The 5,785-nt window shown below is 50.9% G+C and overlaps 1 pseudogene; it reads left to right on the forward strand.

The window, feature by feature from the left end:
- Positions 1–2,292: 2,292 nt before the first annotated feature.
- Positions 2,293–5,539, forward strand: LOC132502596 (zinc transporter SLC39A7-like; annotated as a pseudogene).
- The last annotated feature ends 246 nt before the right edge of the window (positions 5,540–5,785 follow it).

A 5,785-nucleotide genomic window follows, 5' to 3' on the forward strand; every position in this document is an offset into this window, starting at 1 on the left:
CCGGTCAGAGTTTTATATGTATTCTGGATGTAAGTCCTCTGTCAGCTTGCAGCTTGCCTTTTGAAAAACTAACAGCTTTGGGCTTCCCTGGTGGCGCAGTGGTTGAGAGTCCGCCTGCCGATGCACGGGACACAGGTTCGTGCCCCGGTCTGGGAAGATCCCACATGCCGCAGAGCAGCTGGGCCCGTGAGCCATGGCCGCTGAGCCCACGCGTCCAGATCCTGTGCTCCGCAACGGGAGAGGCCACAACAGTGAGAGGCCTGCGTACCGCAAAAAAAACCAAAAAAACAAAACTAACAGCTTTATTGAGATATAAATTGCATACCATCAAGTTCATCCTTTTAAAGGTGGTTTTTAGTATATTCACAGAGCTGTGTAGCCATCACCCCTATCAAATTCCAGAAGACTGTTCAGTTACTTGCTCCTTCTCTGTGGCTCACATTCATAGATGCACACCAGGTACTGGGGAGATGATGATGGGCAAGATAGAAGTGGCCCCTGACTTCACAGAACTTCTTGCGTAGCAGGGAAGACAAACAACTACAATATAGAACAATTATTCTTGTGATAAGAGGAAGTTCAGGGTGTTACGGAAGCCTCTTGTTTGGGCACCTAGCTCTGCCCGAGGTTGGCGCATAGGGAAGAAGCCTCCGCAGAAGGAACAACATCTATGTGAAGAGAGAAAGACTGAGTAGGAGTGAGCAGGGGAAGAGTGGGAGGAGAGGAAGAGAGATGAAGAGGGGAGCCCTGCTGGAGAGAGGAGCTGCAGCTGAGCAGATGCCAAGGAAGCAGCAGGAGATGGGTGAGGAAAAGAGAAGAGAGGCTCCAGGATGAAGGATCTTGAGGACTTCACTTTTTTAAAGGCAATGGGGCACTTCCCTGGTGGCACAGTGGTTAAGAATCCACCTACCAATGCAGGGGACACTGGTTCGATCCCTGGTCTGGGAAGACCCCACATGCCATGGAGCAACGAAGCCTGTGTGCCACAACTACTGACCCGGGCTCTAGAGCCTGCAAGCCACAACTACTGAAGCCTGTGCACCTAGATCCCATGGGTGTCTTGGGACAAAGGGCTACAGAGTTGATACAATGCCCCCCTGTGTGTTCCCATCCAGTGGGCCCGACACAGTAGTGCTGCTGTGACCATTGTGGTGGCCATATGTGTATTTCTGTGGGAATATTTCTAGCAGTGTAATTGCTGGGTCATAGGGTATGTATATATTTAGGCTTAGTCAATAGTGCCAGTTTTCCAAAGAGCTGCACCAATTTACAGTGGTGTATGAGAGTTCCACCTGCTCCCCATCTTTTATTAACCACCTGCTCCCCATCTTTTACTAACACTAGGATATGTTCAGAATCTTCCATTTCACTCATTCTGATGTGTGTGCAGTGGGTGCTCATTATGGTTTTAATTTGTATTCCCTGATGATTAATGGAACTGATTGCTTTTTCATATGTTCATTGGCCATTTCAGTTTCATTAGGTTTCATCTTTTATGAAGTTATCTTTCCATTTGTCTGTCCATTTTCTGTATTTGCTTCTTTCCTTTTTCATTACTGACCGGTCAGAGTTTTATATGTATTCTGGATGTAAGTCCTCTGTCAGCTTGCAGCTTGCCTTTTGAAAAACTAACAGCTTTGGGCTTCCCTGGTGGCGCAGTGGTTGAGAGTCCGCCTGCCGATGCAGGGGACACAGGTTCGTGCCCCGGTCTGGGAAGATCCCACATGCCGCAGAGCAGCTGGGCCCGTGAGCCATGGCCGCTGAGCCCACGCGTCCAGATCCTGTGCTCCGCAACGGGAGAGGCCACAACAGTGAGAGGCCTGCGTACCGCAAAAAAAACCAAAAAAACAAAACTAACAGCTTTATTGAGATATAAATTGCATACCATCAAGTTCATCCTTTTAAAGGTGGTTTTTAGTATATTCACAGAGCTGTGTAGCCATCACCCCTATCAAATTCCAGAAGACTGTTCAGTTACTTGCTCCTTCTCTGTGGCTCACATTCATAGATGCACACCAGGTACTGGGGAGATGATGATGGGCAAGATAGAAGTGGCCCCTGACTTCACAGAACTTCTTGCGTAGCAGGGAAGACAAACAACTACAATATAGAACAATTATTCTTGTGATAAGAGGAAGTTCAGGGTGTTACGGAAGCCTCTTGTTTGGGCACCTAGCTCTGCCCGAGGTTGGCGCATAGGGAAGAAGCCTCCGCAGAAGGAACAACATCTATGTGAAGAGAGAAAGACTGAGTAGGAGTGAGCAGGGGAAGAGTGGGAGGAGAGGAAGAGAGATGAAGAGGGGAGCCCTGCTGGAGAGAGGAGCTGCAGCTGAGCAGATGCCAAGGAAGCAGCAGGAGATGGGTGAGGAAAAGAGAAGAGAGGCTCCAGGATGAAGGATCTTGAGGACTTCACTTTTTTAAAGGCAATGGGGCACTTCCCTGGTGGCACAGTGGTTAAGAATCCACCTACCAATGCAGGGGACACGGGTTCGATCCCTGGTCTGGGAAGACCCCACATGCCATGGAGCAACGAAGCCTGTGTGCCACAACTACTGACCCGGGCTCTAGAGCCTGCAAGCCACAACTACTGAAGCCTGTGCACCTAGATCCCATGGTCCGCAACAAGAGAAGCCACTGGAGTGAGAAGCCTGTGCATCGCAACGAAGAGTAGCCCCCACTCGCCGCAACTAGAGAAAGCCCACCCACAGCAACAAAGACCCAACGCAGCCATATAAATAAATAAATAAATAAATAAATAAATAAATAAAGGGCAATGAGGAGCCACAGAAGGTGCTGAAGTGTGGAAGTGACCAGATCAGATCTGTGCTTTAAGGAGATGAATCTTGCTATAATGTGCAGAATGGATTGGTGTGGGAGAGACTGGAGGCTGGGAGAACAGTTTCAAGTCTATTGCAAAAAGTAACAGGAGCATCTGTGTGTCTGTTAATTTTTAAATGCCTTTTGTAAATAGCCCTCTAATTGTGAAGTTTTGTTCTTTTCCTTTTTTTAAGTAGCTATTTGTGGGTGTGCAGTAACCCAACAAAAATGTCTCCAGGAATCCTCTCGGGCCCACTGGATGGGAACACACAGGGGGGCATTGTATCAACTCTGTAGCCCTTTGTCCCAAGACACCCATTCCCCATACAGAAAATTTCCTGGCAAAGAGGCGAACTACTGTGGTTCAGCAGATACTTCTGTCCTGGACTCTTGACAGTCTGCCCACGTTTGGGAGAAGCAGGTAAAAACGAGAATGACCTTCAGGTCTCTAGTGACATAAAACCCTCTACCTGATCACAGCCCAGATAGTAACAGAGAGGGTCCCTTCCTGGCTCAACTCAATCGCTTGAATGAATGTTACCTGGGCCCCCCGATGTTCTTAAAGATGCTGCAGTGCCTTAATTGATCTCAGAGAAATACAACAACCAATTTAGGCATTCTTTCTAGCTTTCCAGTTCTTGTCTTAGGAGGCCTGTGGAGTAAAAAATATAAAAAACTTTAATGTCTCAGTATTCACAACCTTGACTGGAAGAATCTGTGAACTGGGCAGTTTGCTCTGAATAATAAAGGAGGGGAGAAGAGGGTGGTGTTTGTTTTGTTTTGTTCTGTGTGTTTGCTTCTCCTCCCTGCCTGGCCCCTCCACCGTTCTCTCCAAGTTCATGGCGCTGTCGTCTCTGACCAAATGAGCCCTTTCTTATTTTATGTTTTTCACTTCACCCTGAATCGCCACTCCTACTTTTCGTCACCACCATAGACACTCCCTTTCATTTATTTAATTTATCTCATTTAAAAAAAACAAGCAGGGCTTCCCTGGTGGCGCACTGGTTGGGAGTCCGCCTGCCGATGCAGGGGACGCGGGTTCGTGCCCCGGTCGGTCTGGGGGGATCCCGCATGCCGCGGAGCAGCTGGGCCCGTGGGCCATGGCCGCTGAGCCTGCGCGTCCGGAGCCTGTGCTCCGCAACGGGAGAGGCCACAGCAGTGAGAGGCCCGCGTACCGCAAAAAAAAAAAAAAAAAAGAAAAACAACACAAGCAAAAACTTTCCACTGACCACTCAGGCCCCTTCAGGCACTGAGCCACCTCTCTGCTTTCCCTGATAGCAAAATTCTTCAAAAGTGCTGTCTGCAGAATAGTTTTAGGAAGAGACTTGGGAACGATGAGGGTGGGGACAGAATGGAATGGAGGAGCGACCATAGAAGTGGACAGAGGGCATGAGTGGAGTAAAGCTGACCCCACACAGGTATAGAGCTGAAGGTCAAGTGGAGTCACTGTCTCTGTCCCTCTGGTAAGCTTGGTGGCCTGAGGCCCAGGGACCCGCACTGGGTGGCTGTGGGACTGCTGACCTGGATGGCCTTGGGGCTTCTGGTGGCCAGACACAAGGGTCATGGAGGCCTGCATGAGAACTTCTGTGGTCACCGCCGCAGGCACCCAGGTGTGGATTTCTACCAAGGACACTCATGCCTGTGCCCATGGCCACACTCATAAGAACATCTGGCGTGGGCACACCCCCAGTCACGACCATGGAGGATTTGCCCCATGGCCATAGCCATGGCCACTCCCATGACAGCCTCTCCCACAGAGGACATGGATATGACCATGAGCGCAGCCTATGCACTGGGGCCACAGTGCTGATCTCTGCAGCTCCATTTCTCTTCCACTTCCTTATCCCCATGGTGTCCAGATCCCCTGACACTGCTTTCCACTCCAGATTTTACTCAGTTTTGCTTGGGGTGGGCTCCTGGGAGATGTCTTCCTCAACCTCATGCCCCCTTCCCTGGGACCTCATTCTTACCACTGCCTGGAGCACAATGGGAGGACCCTATCCTGTCTGTGAGATGGTGGGTCCTCAGTGGAACTATCGCCTCTCTTTGTGAGACGAGGCGGGAGGATAAGCACATGCTCTGGATCACACATGGAAGTCACTGATGTGGAAGACAGGAGCATCCTCTGAAGGAGAAGCAGAGCTCAGAGGAAGAAGAAAAGGAAGTGGCGGGGGGTCTCAGAGGAGGAGAGGAGGGAGCACAGGGCACAAAGACGGGCCCAGGAGACCTCAGAATTCTGAAGGGGAAAAATCAAGTTCAGACCTGCATATATTGGGGTAGCTGAATCTGGCTGCTGACTGGCACCAACCTCACAGGTGGTCTGGCCATGGTGCTTCATTTCGGGGGGTCAGAGGCTGGAGATCCTGACCACAGTGACTGTCCCACTGCAGGAAGTGCCCCAAGAAGTCGGGGACTATGACTTGTTGGTCCAGTCTGGCAATAGGGGCGCTGGTGTGTGCAGCCTTACACTCCTAACTCAAAGAGGGGCGTGGGCAGTAAAGTGCAGGCGGGGCGGGTCCTGGCTGGGCTCTGCCACTCACTGCTTTATCTACAGAGCAACTACGTCCCATGTCCGCGTGGCCTGAGTTGTTGAGGGAGGTGTCACCATTGCAGTCCCTTCCTGGAGATGCTGGGGCAGGTTGTCATAATGGTGCTGATGGTCTACTTGAGTGAGAGGTGGGATAAACTGCCCCCACCCCTGCCTCAAACTTCTAGCCTCTAACTCCTCCAGGTCAGGGGTTTGTGGAGGTTGGGGGCCCTGGCCAGGGAGCTCTGTTAAAGGAAAGAGCTGTATCTGAGGGAAGTGGAGGCTTTGGCACGAGGACCATCAGGGTTTGGCAGTCTTACAGGGGCTGTAGAGGCGAAATTGAGAGGCCAGAGGGATGGTGCCATCAGGCATGGGCTGGCTACGTTGTTGGGTCTGGAGGGCTACCTGGGGCCACGAAGAAAGCTGGAAGAGAGAGAGGGG

Source organism: Mesoplodon densirostris, chromosome 2 (genome assembly GCF_025265405.1).
Source record: "Mesoplodon densirostris isolate mMesDen1 chromosome 2, mMesDen1 primary haplotype, whole genome shotgun sequence".
Lineage (NCBI taxonomy): Eukaryota > Metazoa > Chordata > Mammalia > Artiodactyla > Ziphiidae > Mesoplodon > Mesoplodon densirostris.